Raw genomic sequence first — 19,614 nt, forward strand, 5'->3', positions numbered from 1 at the left:
ACATAAGCTGTTGCCAGTTCCCAAGGAGGAGCCTAGTAAAATCACCTATAGGCTAACATTTACTGGGGAGTCTAACTCCTAGTCTCTCATGTTCAAATGTAGGTTGGGGCAGTTATATGCATGTGTGTTCAGAGATTAGAGGTTGACATCAAGTGTTTTTTCTCAATTCTTCTCTACCTTATACATTTAAGCAGCATCTTTCCCTTGAACCCAGAGCTCATGGATTGATTTAGTCTAGTTAACCTGATAGAATAAAATGGCAAGTTGGGTAACTTTGATGGGCTGTGCCAAGGTGTGCCAATAAAAAAATTACTCCATGCAACAGATTTAGTGTAAGAGGCTTATAGGGGGAGGGGAAGGAGTGAAAGGTCATCTTGGGGGCAAGAGACATGAGGGAGAAATAGAGACTAACAGACAGAAAGAATGAACAGCACAGGGAATGAGAGAGAGAGAGAGAGAGAGAGAGAGAGAGAGAGAGAGAGAGAGAGAATATAAGCACAAATAAGACAGAGACAGAGAAGACAGAGACAGAGAAGACAGAGACAGAGAAGGGAAGGAGAGGTACCAGGATGGCCCAGGCCTTTTAGGCACTGCTCTTGCTGGTGGTGGGTGATGGCATACACTGTAGGTCCCTGAAAGCAGACTGGTGAAAATGCTAATTGTTAACATAACCACTTTGCTCCATCTCCTGTATGCTGGGATTATAGTTGGCCAGTCATGCCCACCTGTCATTTTTGCTAGCTCTGAGGATTCTAACTCGGGTAATTACCCTTGCATGGCAAGGGTTATCCACAAAGCCATATCTTGAGTCCCCAGTACCTTTCCATAGAATGAGCATTTTATCAAATGGGAGTCATAACCCATGCTCCAGATCTGCTTCAACCACCTACCCTTAATAAGCCAATTAAAAGACCCAAATTAATATCATAAAGAAAAAAGGAAACTTTTTCTACATAGCAACATTAGAAGGAGGTGCAGATGATCCTGTGACCTCCCTCTCTTACATCTTTTTTGAGAAGTATTCTGAAGTGAGATTAATGTTTAAACAGAGGTCCAGGAGGAGCACACCTGAATGGGCTCAGTCGAAGTGTGACCCTATGCTGAGTCATGCTTGGCTACATAAGGGACAGTGTGACATGCTTTCCTGCTCCTGCAACAGAGCAACAGGGTGTTGGCTTCCATAAATGTTGATGGTTGCTGTGGGTGTATGGCTTGTTTACACAACAATACCTATTTTCACACTCCTCCAATGAGAAATGTTCTGTCTGTCAAGATTAGTGTCTCCACTGGGTTCGGTCCCCAGCTCCGAAAAAAAAAAAAAGAACCAAAAAAAAAAAAAGATTAGTGTCTCCATAATAATCAGAGACAGCATGAGTCTGGGAGGCAGGAGCACATCTAACGTTTCAACAAAATGGTAGAACACTGTGACCTTCACCACATCCCTGAGGCTGTGGGAAAGAATGCTGAAAACCTGAGTTCAAAACTGTATAATTTCTCAACTAGGCAAAATATAATTGCAACTACATAATATGAATTGTATAAGGAACTTCATAGATCTAAAGGAATAGAGGCAGCTGCAGTATGAATCAGCTTGTCAGAAAGATACTAAGGAAGGAGATAAGAGATTTAGGGAGTGATGATCACTGGAGAATCCCATCCAGCTGGGGTTTTTTTTGTTGTTGTTGTTGTTTTGTTGGTTTTTGTTTTTGTTTTTGTTTTTGTGTGTTTGTTTGTTTGTGCTTAAAAAGGCAGGCAGATTCCTGAGTTCAGGGTCAGCCTGGAACATGAAAGAAAAATTATACAGATTTAAGGTTTAAAAATATGAAGTTAAAAGAGTAAGTTTTGGGGTTGGGGATTTAGCTCAGTGGTAGAGCGCTTGCCTAGCAAGCTCAAGGCCCTGGGTTCAGTCCCCAGCTCCGAAAAAAAGAAGAAAAAAAAAAAAAAGAGTAAGTTTCAAAATTCACAAACTCAGGGCCAAACACTTTGAAAAGCAAGTCCAGGCAGCCCCGCCCTGCCGCTAGGACTAACAGACCATAAAAATAAAGAAAAGGAATGCAGGAAACTGCCCGAGTTATCAGGACTGACCCAAACCATCTGGCAGAAAGGCACCTCCCCCAGCTTACTCAGAGTCACACCTTAACCAGATGTCCTTCAAACTCTGATACGCCCCTAGCTTCTAAAATCCTGTATGCTCCAGTCAATACATACTCTCCTGCTGTGCTGTAATCTCACTGCCATGTTTAAATGAGCCAATCACTTCTAGTCGCGCCAAAAATTAGCCAATTGTGTGTAACCGCGCCAAACCCCTAGCCTTCCCTATATAAACCCCTGACTTTTGAGCTTTGGGGTCGACTCCTCTATCTCCTTCGTGAGATGCGTGTCGTGTCGGCCCGAGACCTCGGTGTCAGCCCGAGATCTCGTTAATAAAAGCTACCTCAGGGTTGGGGATTTAGCTCAGTGGTAGAGTGCTTGCCAAGGAAGCGCAAGGCCCTGGGTTCGGTCCCCAGCTCCGAAAAAAAAAAAAAAGAACCAAAAAATAAAAGCTACCTCTTGCTGTTACATCAAGACCGGCTACTCGTGTTTCCTGGGGAACCCCATCCCGTGACTGGAGCGAGAGACTCCCCGAATCGGGGGAAGCTCTTTCAAACACAGGGAGTTTAAGTCCAGGCCCGCCTGTGGTAGGAATGGTAATTTCAGAGTGTGATCCCATCCAGCGACTTATTGTCTGTGCTTATGCTATTTCTAAGAATCAGGGGGCTGGGCTGGGCTCATGGGATGATCAAGAGGGAAACTGGGGTGATGACTGAACTGATATGTAAGTAAAAGACTGGGTTTTTTTTTAATCTCTAAGTGATGAGCTATCCAGAGAGGTTTTAGAAGAGCAAGAGAAAGGTGTCTTCATCATAAAACACACACACACACACACACACACACACACAGAGAGAGAGAGAGAGAGAGAGAGAGAGAGAGAGAGAGAGAGAGAGAGGAGAGAGAGAGAGCAATCTAGAAAGCTGTCTCAAACAGAATACAGGCTGTCAGCTTAGACCCATGATTTGACTTGGAATGGATTATTTTGCTGCTTCCAGACACCCTTCCTCAGAACTCCTCTTCAAACTCAGGCTTGTTCTTGGCAACCCTGCACACTATTGACCCATCTTTGGCTGGGTTTACCTGTGAGGTAGTGTGACAAGTTATTGAAATAATGTGTAATTTCTTGCACAAGTGTCCACTCTTTTCAAAAGACCTTTTATTAATTTTGTAAAGTCCACATCATGCACTCCCATCCCGTTCATCTCCCAATTCCTCCATATCTGCTCTCTGCCCTTGCAACTTCCCCACCCAAAAGAAAAAAAAAAAGTCTCACCATGGAAGCTGCGGTATGTCTTACTATGTACACCCCTTTGCTTAAACAGGTTTACTTGCAAATGTTCATTGCAATGAGTCGCTGGTATGGTTCAAGACCTCTGCTCTTACTGGTAACCTTTCTTCTCCCACCATAAGATTCCTGCAGAAATTCCCATTTCCTTGGTAGTCAGATGCACAAAGCATCTCTTTAAAATAGCTTCATGGGCTGGAGAGATGGCTCAGCCGTTAAAGGCTAGGCTCACAACCAAATATATAAAATAGCTTCATTTCTGTCACACCCTGTTTTACCTAAATTCAGAGCTAAATCTGGTCAGTACTCCTTTACACACACACACACACACACACACACACACACACACACACACACACACAAGCCAAGAGAGAAAAATGTTGTTTCTCCCTCTCCCAAGCCACTTCCAGGCCATTTCATTCCACCCACTCTTAAAAAGCTCTTCTCTTATATTCATTCTCTACCAAAGATACCCACCCCACCCATCTGAAATAACAGTGGGCTGACTACTCCCTTGCTTCCTGCTTTCTGATGAAAGAGCCTGGTTCCTGCCTTTCACTACCTCAGCAGTCATTATCCTCTAAGATTTTCTAGTAACCTTGGTCACAGACCCCTCGCCTCCTACTTTCTGATTGAGCTTTCCATTCTTCCACTGGGTCTCAGGGCCCTTGACTTTTCACCCCCCATAGATTTATCATTTTACAAACAATAAACATAAATATCCCATCTCTTCCGAAGCTTCCTCCCAGGACTCCTCCTGGGCTTTTTGCTTTGTGATGTTTTCACGCCCTTGATTGTCACCAAGCTCATTTGTTCTCTCCTCTTGTTCTCTCTTAGATGCCCAAGACCATCACTAAAATCATCCCACTGCATAAATGCTGGGCCTAATTGCCTTTTACTTCCACAGCATCTGACTATAAAAGCTCAGTCCTGAATGAACACCGCCATTCACCTCCCTTGTGTAAGGGCCTGCGCACCTAGTGTTGGCAAGGAAATTGCAGAACCAATTCAGGTTGGTATCACAATACCATGCTAATGGCAGAGTTCCCTGGGTGAGCTGCACAGCCCGGCAATCTCACTTTTGTTTTCTCAACATCTCGCTCTGTCTGCAGTTGCTGTTTCTGTGACTCGCCCTCCGAAGGCAATTTACTGCAGGCCCTGTAGGACTGACCTTGTTTGCAGAATCCTAACTATATTTAACTGACACACAATCTCATTTAATCTGAGCTCAATGGTTCGTAATCCCAGTTACAAACCCAGGAGTAGTACTGGGTATTCAAATGACTATAGACACAGATACTCAATCACATTCTTAATTAATCCACCTGAAAAAAGTTCCCATAAGTCATCTGTTCTCACTTCATCATAATCTTGTATTATTGTTCCATGTTTGTTTGCTTGCTTATTTAATTTTAGTTTTTCCAGGGAGGGTTTCTCTGTGTCACAGCTTTGGCTGTCATGGAACTGGCTTTGTAGACCAGACTGACCTTGAACTCACAGAGATCCACCTGCCTCTGCTTCCCAAGGTGCTGGGGTTAAAGGCATGTGCCACCACTGCTGGGCCTTGGGGTCTTACTCTATGACTTTGACTGGTCTGGAACTATGTAGACCAGGCTGGCCTCCCACTCAGAGAGATCCATACAGCTGCTTCTGCTTCCTGGAGTTCTGGGATTAAAAGTATACGCCACTTTACCCAGCCATTGTTGTTGTTTTGTTGTTGTTGTTGTTGTTGTTGTTGTTGTTACTTTACAGAAAAAGCACATATACTTCACTTCTCTAAAGCCTTGCAGTAACCTGTCCAGTGGCATAAAGCTGTGAAAAAAAATTCAAGAGATTTTAACTCGCTTTTCTTTTCTTTTTGTATATCTTTTGTTCTTTTTCTTTTTTTACTTAGGACATACCATCTCTCCATGATCCAAGCTGGTCTTCCACTCCATATGCAACCCTGGATCTTGTGTCAATCCTCTTGCTTCTGCCTACTAAAGGCTGGAAGTACAGGTGTGAGTCATCGCATCTACTTCCAGGGTCGTTTCTAAGTATTAATATCACTGAGGCTGATTTAATTGATGCACTGTAAGCCCACATCAGGGACTCCTGTCTATAACATATTTACCTTAAGAGGGAAGCAGTTCTGTAAATGTGGTATTTAGTGTAAATGAAGGGGTTTTCAGTTGGCATTTAGAGTACGGCACAAAGAGTACTGGCAATCTTGTTACCGACTCACAAGTGTGGAAGCCAAAATCACGCTTGAAGTTTTAATTACTGTGCCTAATAGATCCATAAAATGCCTCTAATCTGTAAGCCTCTTGCCCAAAGACAGAGACTTCCTGAGTTGCTGGAGGCTGTTTTTCACTTCCCTAAAAAAGTTTGGTTGACCCAACTGCACCAGACGTGCTTGATTACACGTAGGCAGGAGGTCCTCAGGCAGAAAAATACATCAGGCCCTCTGCTTGCCCTCAGTTGGGCAAAGGGGAGAAGTGCATAGCCTTGTAAGTTTGCTTTTACAAGCACCTGGCCAATGTGGCTCATGTCCATTTTCTGGGAACCCTGGAATGGATCTGACCAGAGTCCATCTTTCTGGACAGTATTTAATTAGGGCTTCCTTCAAACTAAGCTTGAAATTGTGGTATCGACCTTATTTCAACTATGGCAAGGTTCTAGGGCTTACCTAGAACCTCTCTTAATTGTGAGACTCATGTATTCAGAGAGGAGAGAGAGAGAGAGAGAGAGAGAGAGAGAGAGGAATCTGTAGCAAAGTTAATTTCTAAGTTTTCTCTGTTCGCAATGAGAATTTTGTGACTGAGTGGCAGATGCAGGTACAGGCTTTAGCAATGTGACCATTGTGTGTCATTCACATGCCACATGTTGAACTCAAGGAAAAGAAGTCATAGTTGTGTCTTAATTTCTGTTCCCGTTGCTGTGATACAATGCCCCAACAGAAGCAACTGAAGGGAGAAAGAATTTATTATGGCTCCAAGCTCAAGAACATAGCCCATCGTAACAGAGAAATCAAGGCAGTTGTCAATACAAAACCATAGCTCTCACCTTACAGGGAATAAGCGATGTTATTCTGGAACCATTTTGAGTGACCATGGCCTGGGAACACAGAAATGTGAGCCACCATGTGGGTGCTGGAAATGAAACTTTGATCTATGAAAGAGCCAGCACTCTTAACCTCTGAGTCATCTCTCTACCCATTTCTTTAACATCTTCATCATCATCATCATCATCATCATCATCACCATCACCATCACCATCACCATCACCATCACCATCACCATCACCATCACCATCACCATCACCATCAGTTAAAGACAAAGTCCTGGGCCAGTGAGATGTCTTATCGGGTAAGCCACATGACAAGCAAGCCTGGTGATCTGAGTTTCATCCTCAGAACTCGCATAAAAAACAGAAAGACAGAACAGACTCTGTGAAGATGTCTTTTGACATCCACAGGTATGCTATACCACACATGCCCACCCACAATAATGCATTTAAAACTTAAAAAACAGAGCAAGCAGGGTCCTGCTGTGTAGCCCATGCTAACCTAAACCACGAGATCCCACACTCTTAAATCCTGAGGTGGTAGCAGTGTGCTCCCACGCCTGATCTACAGCATATCTTTTTCCTCATCCTTCACCTAATCCCTTACCCACACAGAAGCCAGGGCATGGTTGGAAGGATAAATGTCAGGGTGTCTAAGATCCCCCAGTGCTTGCCCATTGTATTCAGATAAAAGTAAACCACCCATAACATTGCCTACAAGGCACGGAATGCTGTGTCTCCCATAGATCATGAATCCTCTCCCATACAAGTCCCCTCAGTTCCCTGCAGCCCACTCATATATCCCTCTTCTGCTTTGGGTGTTGGTGGGCGATTCTTTGCTTATTCAAGATGTGTTCAGGATACAGTATTCTTTGCTCACTGAAGGCATGTTCAGTATATAATACTCGTGGCCAGACTGTGCCTTCTAGGCTAAATTTGAATGTTACTTATTTTCCCCTAGCAACCTAATCCTGTTGTGCTCAGTTGTTATCCACAATGTTTAGCACTGGCTCTTCTGATGTCTCTCTGTTCAAGCGGTGCCCCTGTAATATTTTTACAGTTGCATGCAAGAGTTCCTCTAATCTGTTTCAAACTGTGGGCCCCAAACTGTGGGCTGATGGAGTTTGTGTGTGCGTGCGTGTGTGTGTGTGTGTGTGTGTGTATGTATGTATGTGTGTGTGTGTGTGTGTACTTTTTAAAGAAAAAAGAAAAAGGAGGGGCTAAGTTGGAAGAGAGGATTCAGGCCCCAGCATTACATAAACTAGACACCTGGGATCCCAGAACTTGGAAAATAGAGGCAAGGAAGGTCAGGAGTTCAAGGTCATCTTTTGTTATACAGAGAGTTTGAGGCTGCCCTCTGGTATATGAGACCCTACCTCAAAGTAAAATAAATAAAAAACAAGTAAATAAAGACAGAAAAGAAGATATAGTGTGCATTGTGTGTAGCAAGCATTAGCTTTGTTTTATGAAATATTTATTTCAGGGTTTTGTGTGTGTGTGTGTGTGTGTGTGTGTGTGTGTGTGTGTGTGTGTGTGTGTGTGTTTACAAAGTAAAATAAGACTCTTTCTAAAGATTAAAAAAAAAATGTTAGAGGGGCTGGAGAGATGTCTTAGAGGTTAAAATCACTGACTTCTTTTCCAGAGAACCCAGGTTCAGTTGCCAGCACTCCCAAGACAGCTTATGACTGTCAGCAATTCCAGTTCTAGGAGATCTGATGTCCTCTTCTGACCTTCATGGGAGCCAAGCATGAAAACACAGCACCTATGCACACACAATTACAGTAGAACAAGACAACTTTCTGAGGTTACAAAGTCACGATCCATACGTATTTGAGGAACAGAGGGCTTAGGGCCTGACGTTCAGTTATACTTTTGAACACAAACACAAGACTTCCAGTGGAAAAATATCTAAGCATGTATTTCATGCTTTGTTCTTGGTCTAGTGTTAGTTTCCATAAACTCCAGTTCACATAAACAATACCTTTTCTGAAAAGGGGGAGATACTCAGGAGTTAAACAACTTACAAACGTTCCCTAAGAGCTGAGCTGTCTGCGTAGCCCCTTGTTGTTTGGGCACAGACAGTGATGGAAGCCAGGCAGTCTGCACTTGTAGCATCCCTTCCCTTTTCATAACTTTCCACATCACCGATTTACATTATGGCTAGAAATAAATCTTCTATGTTTATTCAAACACCAAAAAGCACAGAACACATTCATTTTATTGTATAAAACTCCACTGGAAAAATCCTGGCTCTTAGGGCAGTAATCCCCAACCCCTGGACAAAATGCCAGGCCGATGTGCTGTTTTCTATTCTGGGTTTCGTTCCGTTCACTGATGCCCTTTAACCTACCTTTACTGCACAGCAGAGAGCTGTCACTCAGCCAAACTCAGCGAGCCAAAGCAGACAGCCCTCTCTGCCTAGGACCTGAAAGGAATCGAAAGGCAATCTGCCCTGAAGCATTTACCCTATCACTGACTTGCCGTCATCCAAGACTAGTTTGGTATCAGCCAGAAGACCCTTGGAAACTGCAAATTCCTTGCTTTGGAAAAAGTAACACAGTTATTATCTCTTAGTTTAGAGGTAGAATCAAGGCATTGAATTTGAACAAGTGGGACAGAAATAATTTAGAAGCTAGGTCAGTGTAAATGAAAGGCAAGAAATGATTCCCCCCTGGGGTGTGGTGTGTGTGTTTGTGTGTGTGTGTGTGTGTGTGTGTGTGTGTGTGCGTGTGTGTGTGTGTGTGTGTGTGTGTGTGCGTGTGTCTGTGTGGTGTGTGTGTGTGCTACATCTGTGTGTAGATGCCCAGGAAGGCAGAAGAGAACATCGGTTCCCCTGGATCTGGAGTTATAGGTGGGTCTAAATCACCTGACATAGATCCTGGCAATCAAAATGAAGCCCTCTGAAAGAGTAACAAATACTATAGTCCCTTAACCATCTCTCTTGACTCCCCCCCCCCAAAAGGTCTGTCTTAAGGAGGGACAACCTGAGTATTACTACTGGATGAGGAGAAAGAAGAGCAGGAGACAGACGTTCCCCACAGGGCATTAGTGCAGTCTTGGAAGTATGAAGCACAACCAACATTCCAGCCCTCCCCTGTTCCAGTCAGTCCCGTGCATCCACCATGGTGGACGTCAGGTGTTGCCCCATCGTCTCACTCAGATGAGCATCCCAGAATCCAATGTTGGAATATAAAAACCATCCAGGTTAGAGGGCCCATCTGGTTTCTTTGTCACCAACTCATTTCTATAATAATTATTTTTAGGACCCGCCTGACCCATCTTTTATTCAGTTTTATTTTTTCAATCAATCCAAATAGAAATTCTACTTGAGCAAAACCAAATGTATACCTAAGTCAGCAATAGAAAGAGAAATGCTGAATTCAAAAAGCAACTGAAGAAAAGCAAAAACCAGGCAAAGAACAGGTCTGTTTCTTAGGCAAATGAACCTTCTGCCCTGTTGTGAGAGCTTTTCTTTCTCTGTTTCTTTGTTTCTTTGTTCCTTTCTTTCTTCCTTTCTCTCTTTCTTTCTTTCTTTCTCTTTCTTTTTACTGAAGGAGACAAAATGACAGTGTTTTGTTAGATATAAGTGCTCTGCAGCTAATACAAAAAGGAGGACTTTTGAAGGGAGGGTAACAAAGAGAATTAAAGATCAAGCCGTCATCATGAGTCAAGATTCAGTTGTAGAAAGTGAGCCATAAATGGGCCACCAACCTCCAGTCCTCAAGAGCCCAGGGCCCCTGCATTTTGAAGTATGAAGACAGAGTTCCCTACATCAAGAGCTCAGAACTTCTCTGACTCCACAGCACTCTCTCTGACAAGAGTTCCCATTAAACCCATTCACAGTGAGGTATAAAACAACAAAGTTGCTTCCAAAGAAAGCAGCTCCTGCCTTTTCTTGCTCAAATCTCAGAATGCATGTCAACACACCAAACACTACAAATTGAATCCCCACAGAGAAAAAAATCTAATTTTGTTTTATTCCAAGCCCCCAACATATTTGACAATGGACTCCCCTCCATCCCGAAATCTCTACTCAAGTTTCAGGGGAATCTGCAATCTCACCAGATACATGCTCTTTTAGGTTAATTTTCAACCAATAGTTATGGAGGCCTGATATGCACCAGGTATTGGTAAGTGAGGCAGAGATGTGTGGGAGGAAAAGGTGCTAGCAAGAAGGGTTGATCTGGGAGCAGAGCACTCATATTCTTCCTCCTAGAGGGAGCCTGAGAAGCAGGTGGGATAATGTCACATTAGGAAACTGATTGGGAAAGGATTCATCTGGATCCAAGAGCCTTGCCCAGGCTTGCTGAAATCACACCACCTCTAGGAGTCCAGTACCAGCCAGGTTCAAGGGAGAAGCAGTCAGGCCACTTCAGAGTAGGACACAAAGGTCAGGGAAGCATGTGACCTGCCAGGAGGAGCACATGGCTTCCAGTTCAGGCGGGACTCTGCCTTATCTAAAGCCAAAGCCAAAGTGCACACTGTGTAGATGCTGCCTACTCAAACGGCCCATGCTGGCTGTCACTCGCTCCCCTCCCCTACCTACTTCCCAAAGGCTCCTGTGGGATATCAAGACCAGGCTTGGGATATAGCAAAGGAGTTATAACACACATGTCCTTTTCAGTCTTAGAGAGCATGACAGCGGGATACTACGGAGCATCTTTGGATGTGCCATAAGCATTGTTAAGTACCACAAGTGAACAAAAATCTCCATTTCTGCATTAGACTAGCTGTTGTCCCAAGCTTAGAACAGAAGACCAGAGCGGCCTTTCAAAGTTCTGGTGGCTCTGCTGTTCTGAGTTCTGAAAGATGAAGCATCTTTTACTCATCCCAGAAATGCAAGGGTTTGCCTCCCACCCAGGGCTGCCAGGCCATGCAGACCTCAGGTCTGAGGGGAGAGGGAATTGTGCGTGTGACCTCAGAAGAGTTGCTGCTGCCAAGTGCTTGAAGCTGAAGGTGAGTTGGTACCCACAGCTCTTGGAAGATCTAAGAATCTGGAAACTGGTTTCATTTGTAGAATAAAAGAAAGACTTCAGAGGTCCTAGCTCTGCCATAGTCTCTGGACTGTCTGAGTATGCAGGGGCAGAAGGGACTGGAAGCCCATTGTCATTCTCCTGCTTTCCTCTCTAACACACACACACACACACACACACACACACACACACACCACACAATACACACACCACACACAATACACACCACACATACACACAACACACACAACACATGCCCAACACACACACAACACACAACACACACACAACACACACAACACACACACAACACACAACACACACACAACACACACACCCCACATACACCACACGACACACACACAACACACACACACACATACACACCACACAACATACACAACACACACACACACCCCACAAACATACACCACACACAACACACACAACACACACACACACATACACACACACAGTTTTTTTTTTTCATCCTAACTGCCTGGAAGTCAGTATTTTCCTAGTAGACTTCAGATGATGTAGAACTCTCAGCATCTCCCACACCATGCCTGCCTAGATGCTGCCATGTTTCCACCTTGATGATACTAGACTGAACTTCTGAACCTGTAAGCCAGCCCCAACTAAATGTTGTTTTTATAAGGCTTGCCTTGGTCATGGTGTCTGCTCACAGCAGTAAAACCCTCTAAGTAAGACGGGTGTATTACATATTGTTTCTTTCTTCCTGTGTGTGCACATGTACATATGCAGCTGACATCTTTGTGGACATCTGTGTGAGTTGGTGTATGTATGGAGACCAGAGGTTGACTCTAGATGTCTTCCTCAGTCTCTTTTTACTTTCCGGTAACAGACTCTACTGCTGAACCCTGAGTTCACCCACTCGGATTCTTTGGATAGTCAGAGTGCCCTGGGGATCCTCTATCTCCATGTCCAAGCACTGGGATTACAAGCAAGCCACCATGTGCATCTAGAATTTTATGTGGATGTTAGGGACCTGAAGCACAGTTAGGAGCCTTAAGTTCATGCTTAAGCAGCAACCACACTATCTACCAAGCCACCTTCTCCCCGACAGTTCATATTAGATGATGGTTCAGATTAGAGATACCCACTGACATGTCATTTTCGAGCAGACATAGAGCTCCAGGTTCCCCCTTTAGGATGCTCAAGTTCATTGCCACTGGTCTACACGAGACAAGGGGTTGGATGTAGGAACTGGTAGACTCCAGAGAAGCAGCTGATTTCTTTAGATAGTTCCTTCTCTTCAGAATACCACTGTCCCCAAATCTCCTTTCCTTAGAGCATGGGCTTTGATCTCACTTACCCTTGATTCATAGCTTTTCTGTGTGATCCTTGTAATTACACTCAGCTTCAGTTACACATCAGAAAATGAAGGTCTAATGTCCTCTTTCATGCAGCGGTCATGACTGAGTTCCTATGTGTCATCAACTCAGACAGTGCTGGGCAGTAAAACTTATTGGCAAACTTTCATTAAATGGTGGCAGTAACTGACAGACAAAAGTCAAGGCCCAAGGAAGGTGAGCAGGACGGATAAGCAAGAACGCATGGCTGGAAACAGCCTGTTTCTGCTGACCCAACCCCTCCCCACTCTGATCTCAAATCAAATAAATCTAAAGGTCCCTGGGAGAACTGACAGATAGCCTCGGCACCCAGCCATCTCCTTAGGGCCAGGGAATGTCTCCAAGATTGAGGCCACATGGGGTAGTATATCAGGAATTATCCTCAGAGAAGTCCTTTCTTCATATTTTCTTGCCTGCCTCATCTTAGGCAAATCATTTCCAGTCCCTGCCTCATGCTATTCTCATGTGTAAAATGTCTAATAACGTTGACATCCACCCCATAAGACATTTGTGCAGAGTAACAAGATCGTGTAGGAATGATCTTTGTGTAATGGTTTAAGTAAGAAAAAGAGGAGTAATTGTTCAAAAACAGCCTCATATGGAAAACTTTGTATAGCAATGAACTAACTGTGAGGTAACCATCAACCAGCAATTGTTTAAAGCTTTCCTTTACATCACGTGGGTGTTTGATCTTCCTTTCAACTCTGACCTATGAGGTCCTCATAGCACAAGCCCCAGACTCCCTGTACTGACTAGTTTTTTGTGTTAGAATCATCAGAGAGGAAGAAGCCTCAGTTGAGAAAATGCCTCCATGAGATCCAGCAGTTAGGCATTTTCTAAATGAATGATCATTGGAGGAGGGCCCAGCCCATCGTGGGTGGTGCCGTCCCTGGGCTGGTGGTCCTGGGCTCTCTAAGAAAGCAGGCTGAGCAAGCCAGGGAAAGCAAGCCAGTAAGCAGCACCCCTCCATGGCCTCTGCATCAGCTCCGCCTCCAGGTTCCAGCTCTGCTTGAATTCCTGTCTTGACTTCTTCTGGTGATCTGGAAGTGTAAGCTAAATAAACTCTTTCCTCCCCAGTCTGCTTTCTGGTCATGTGCTTTGTTGAAAGCCATAAAAACTCTAACTAAAGCACTCCCTAGGGGTTGGGGATTTAGCTCAGTGGTAGAATGCTTGTGCAGGGTCCTCAGCTCCGGAGGGGTGGAGGTGGGGGGGAGCACTCCCTAAATGAGAACTTCTGATGGGACCTGAGTTCACATTTTTGCAGCCCCTGAGTGATATATGAGGAGCAACAGACTACACACTCCTGGCTTATTAACCAAATCCAAGTAGGCCTGGGACTGACACTGATACCCTCAAGTTCTATGGATCAAAAGGACAGAAGTATATTCAGTCTGATTCAAGTTTCTTCTTTACTTTCAAAAGTATTGGTAGGAAAGTCACCAATGAGCATAGACCCTGTAGAGTAATGTGGCTTAGCCTCCAAATGATCACATTTCAATTTATTTTTCAAACTGCCAGGTATCTTCAAAATTACCTGAGAGGACACATGGAGGATCACAGGAGGGTTTCCTGGAGATTGGGAGGAGGGAGAGGGAGAGGGAGAAGGAGGAGAAGGGGGAGGGGGAGATAGATAGATAGATAGATAGATAGATAGATAGATAGATAGATAGATAGATAGATAGATATCGAACACCTTCAAACTCAGGGGTGGTCAGTGTGCTCAGAGCAAAGAGAGACGTGAACTAGTACCTGCAAAAACTTGAAGTTAAATGGGCATATTATAAAGCAACAAGAAACTTAAAAACAGTTCTTTGTTTCTGAATACATAAAAGACTTGATTCAGAAGTCAAAAATATGCTTTCCTGGGGCTAGAGAGATGGTTCAGCGGCCAGTAGCACTGGCTGTTCCTCTAGAGGACCTGGGTTCGATTCCCAGCACCTATGTGGCAGCTCACAGCTGTCTGTAACTCCAATTCCAGGGGATCCATGGCATCAGACATGCATGTGGTGCACATATCTGTGCATGGAAGAGAAATATCCATACACAAAATAAAATGAGTAAATCTTTGTTTTTAAAGATTTATTTATTTATTCTATATAAGTACACTGTAGCTATCTTCAGATACACCAGAAGAGGGCATCAGATCCCATTACAAATGGTTGTGAGCCACCATGTGGTTGCAGGGAATTGAATTCAGGACCTCTGGAAGAGCAGTCAGTGCTCTTAACCACTGAGCCAGCTCTCCAGCCTGAATAAATCTTTAAAAAACAAAAACAAAAACAAAAAGTACTTAACAATGCTTTTGTTTCGGAGTGTATTTTATAGAGTAATTTCTTTAAATTGTGATATGAAAGCAATCAAACCTTAAAGATTGCACACTGGCTTCCGTGGTATCGTCCCTTTTCCTCATCTTGGAAAGTATTCACACCTTTCCTGCATTATTGTTTACATCAACTTGCATTTTTCTCCAAGGAAATTCAAAGCTCCTTAAGAAATGGGGCCCATCTGATGCTGCCTGGGCCTGTGGTAAGTGCTTAGCAAATGCTAGTGGGATTTTGAATAATGTGTGGCCTTGCATCTGTGTCATTAAACCTGCATCCCTGTGCTAGATGGCTCATTCAGAAAGTGCCACCCCAGCAGACCTTGTCAGATCTAGGACCCAATTTTCCCTGGAACCCCAGAAGCTTCTCTCTGCTTGCATTTTGTTGTTTCCTGTTGTTTCGTTGAGACAGGGGTCTCACTATGTAGTCCTGGTTATCCTGGAACTCACTTCGTAGACCACATTGGCCTCAAACTGACAGAGATCTGCCTGCCTCTGCCTTCTGAGTGCTGGAGTTAAGAGTGTGTGTCACCACTGCCTGTTGTAGGAGATACTTAATCTCAGTTAGGGTTTCTATCCTGTGCTTGCACACTCAGTTCACAGAACATGTATATTTATAAATAAGCCTTAAAGCACTGGAGCTGGACAAATATCTATCTTCTTACTATTATGCCTACTTCCCTATCAATAACCCCGAGTTATAATTTGCCATATTCCGTCTGGGCTGCTCTTAACTCCAATTGGCCAGACCTCATGGCCATGTTTTCATGACTCACCTAACCCCATGATGTCTCCTCCTCTCTCCACCTTCTTCTCTCTCAGCCTCCTCATGGTCCTCCACCACCACCAAGCCCAGGAACCGAAGCCCCACCTACCTCTCTTCTGCTCAGCTATAGGCTGTAGGCATCTTATTTCGACCAGCAGTTTTAGGTTAAGGAGCAAGGTTACAGAGCATCACTTGGTATACTGAAGATCCCCTCAACCAGGGCCAGTACTTAGCGTCGCAGTACATAGCAGCAGACTAAATCTCAACCACTGCCTGGCTACTTTTCATTGCTCCTTACCTGGATAAATTCCCACCACCATTGGCCGAGCAACTTGACGTGTGGGTCTCAAAGACTAGCTCTCTCCTCCCTGTTTCCTACTAGAGCGGCGTCAGCTTTGGCACCCAGGCATGAACCTTTGGTCTGTATTTCTCAATTCTCTGGGCACAGGCTTTGAAGTGATTCCCTCACAGCCACCACAGATGAAACCTTGCCTAACCTCGGCCCTTTACATCCCAAACTGTCTTGAGGGTATCTGTTACCCCTGACTCCGTCAGGAGGCAAAGGCAGGTGCATCAGGAGTTCAAGGCCAGCCTGGTCTACAGAGTGAGTTCCAGGACAAACAGGACTACACAGAAAAACCCTGCCTTAAAAAATAAAAGTAAAATAGTAAATAATAATAAATATAAATTTTTAAAAAATTTAAAATCCGCTTCTCTAATTTTAGTATATGTGCTGCCGAAGTGAGCACAAAATCCGCTTCTCTAAATGAGCGGCCACACTATTCCTATTATTCTCTCACAGGACTTCGGACAGCAAAAGTACGGCCATGGCAGGACACGTCCATATCTCGCCTTCAGTTTGGGGGTGGAACCTGTGGGACTGTGAGGGAAAGAACACTGTGTTGCCCCTTTTTGAGATGGATTACTCTTATGTGTTAGAATATAGACATTCCGGGGCTGGAGAGATGGCTCAGTGGTTAAGAGCACTGACTACTCTTCCAGAGGTCCTGAGTTCAATTCCCAGCAACACATGGTGGCTCACGACCATCTGTAATGAGATATGATGCCCTCTCCTGGTGTGTCTGAAGACAGCTACAGTGTACTCATATACATAAAATAAATAAATGCTTCTTTAAAAAAAAAGAATATAGGTATTCCATCTACAACTTTACAATCAAGTAACCAATATATCTGAAGATTAGGAAATTCTATTTATTTAAGTTAGACAATGTGGGGAGCTTATTGATTTAACTTCAGGTCAGGGGAAGCCTACCTTTAAAAGCAAAAGATAAAAGCATACGGGAAGGGTGTTACACTTTGGCAGGCTTTTGTTAAAGATTCCTGAATTAAGGGCCTGGGTCAGCAGTCAGGAGCACTTGTTCTTGCAGAAGATCTAGGTTCAGTTTCCAGCACCCACATGGTGGCTCCCAACCATCCGTAACTCCAGTCCCAAGGGCTCTGACTCCCTCTGACCCCTGCAGGCAGCAGGTATGCATGTGGTGCACATAAGCAAAACACTCACACCTATAACATAAAATAAATCTTTTTTAAAAGAGCTTTTTCAAGCTGGAGAGATGGCTCAGTGTTTAAGAGCACTGACTGGTCTTCCAGAGGTCCTGAGTTCAAATCCCAGCAATCACATGGTGGCTCACCACCATCTGTAATGGGATCCGATGCCCTCTTCTGAACAGCTACAGTGTATTTACATATAATAAATATTTTTTTAAAAAAGAGCTTTTTATTTGGAAAATAAACCCTAATTAATTGTGTTAAGGTTTAAAGGTTATATAGATTAAGGGAAAGATAAAACATAAACGTCAAGGACTTGAAGTCATTGTTTAAAGAGTGAGACCTGGAGGTCAACAGAAGTGGTTCTCAACCTGTGGGTTGCATCCGGCCCTCACGGGATTGCATATCAGATGTTAATATTATAATTCCTAACCGTAGCAAAACTACAGTTATGAAGTCACAATGAAGTGATTTTATGGTTGAGGGGATGGATCACCACAACATGAGGAACTGTATTAAAGGGTCACTACGTTAGGAAGGCTGAGAACCTCTGGTCTGTAGAAAGCTATGTGTCCCACTGGAAAGGTCATCAAACGACACAATTAGACAATTCATAAAAGGAGAAATTCAAAGTGCCAGGGAACCATGTCTATCCTCTAACAAACAAACAAGTGCAAACTAAAGTGAAACTGGAGTGCTGACTCCCTATTATGCTGGCCATGGGCAGACTTCCCCTTGTTATGAGGCTGGGTGCCTCACTCCTCCCCCACTCCCGGACACTCAGATACCTGAGGCATCTGCGGCTGTCATCCTGAGAAGCTGGGAGGGAGCAGGGCTGCTTCCGGCTCAGTATCCAGGAGCCTCCAGGCCAGAGCGGCCAGCCTGGTGTCTGGTGTCGTATTGGATGTCCAGGCTCAATGCCAGCGTGGACAGGCTCTCTGGTGGCAGTAACAAAGGAGTCTCGGCTGGATTGGATCCAGGGAGGCTTTGGGTAGAACTCCAGCTGCACAGTCTTCCTACCTTCCCAACCATTTTCAAAGCCTGAGGCTCCAGCTTTCCGGAAAAGTCTGTGGGCTGCCCAACACCTTGCAATAAATTCCAGTGGTGATTACTCTTCCTGGATGCACAGTCCAGCCATTTCAGCTAGAAGGTCCTACGCACACAAAAAAGTAGAAGTGTACATACGTAAGTTAAAGGCTGCCCTAAACCCTCTAGAGAGTAGGAAGACCATGGCGGTATGTAAATGTATCACCGGGAGGTGACAGATGAATTGTAATAAAAATTACAATAAGGAATTTTTTATAATAAGGACTATTAAATAGCAACTCAAAACCATGTCCCTACAAAATCATTTTGGGCTGGGACTGTAGCTAAGTGAGAGAGTACTTGCCTAGAATGTGAAGGGACTTAGGTCCCATCTCCATTACTGCAAAGTAAGTAAAATAATACTTTTAAAGATATGGAGACGTGAAAATATTCACAGTATATATTAATTTTAACGCTTTTACTCAACATCCAATTTCTCAGTGAGCATGGTGGTGCTTCTTTATGTTATCCTAGGTTTTGGAGGCAGATACAGGAGAATGACAACTCAGAGGCCAGCCTACGTAGTTCCAGGACAGTGAAGGGTTACATAGTAAGACTCTCTCTCAAAAAATGTGTGAGAAGTATTGCAGAGGTGGTGTGGTAGTTCGAATATGCTTGGTCCATGGGAAGTAGCGCTATTAGGAGATATAGCCTTCCTGACGGAGGTGTAGCATTGTTAGAGGAAATGTGTCCCTGAGGCTCTGAGGTCTCATATATACGCTTAAGTCTGGCCAGTGTGATCCAGAGTCTTCTGTCAGCCTTCACATCAAGATGTAGAACTCTCAGTTCCTTCTCCAGGACCACGTCTGCCTGCATGCTGCCATGTTTCCGCCTGGATGAAAATGGACTGATCCTCTGAACCTGTAAGCCAGCAGGAATTAAGTGTCATCCTTTATAAGAGTTGCTTTGGTCACAGTGTCTATTCACAGCAGTGGAAACCCTAACTAAGACAGATGGCTTGGTGGTTAAGAGCACATACTACTATAGCAACGGATTCAAGTTCAGCTCCCAGCACCCTCACCAAGCAACTCACAACAGACTACGTGGTGGAGGAATGTTCCCAAGAGGCACAGGTGTTTGAACACTTGGTCCCTAGTTGGTAGAGCTATTTAAGAAAGTTCTGGAACCTTCAGGAGGCGTGGACTTACTAGAACACGTATATCAAT

Source organism: Rattus norvegicus, chromosome 6 (assembly GCF_036323735.1).
Source record: "Rattus norvegicus strain BN/NHsdMcwi chromosome 6, GRCr8, whole genome shotgun sequence".
Lineage (NCBI taxonomy): Eukaryota > Metazoa > Chordata > Mammalia > Rodentia > Muridae > Rattus > Rattus norvegicus.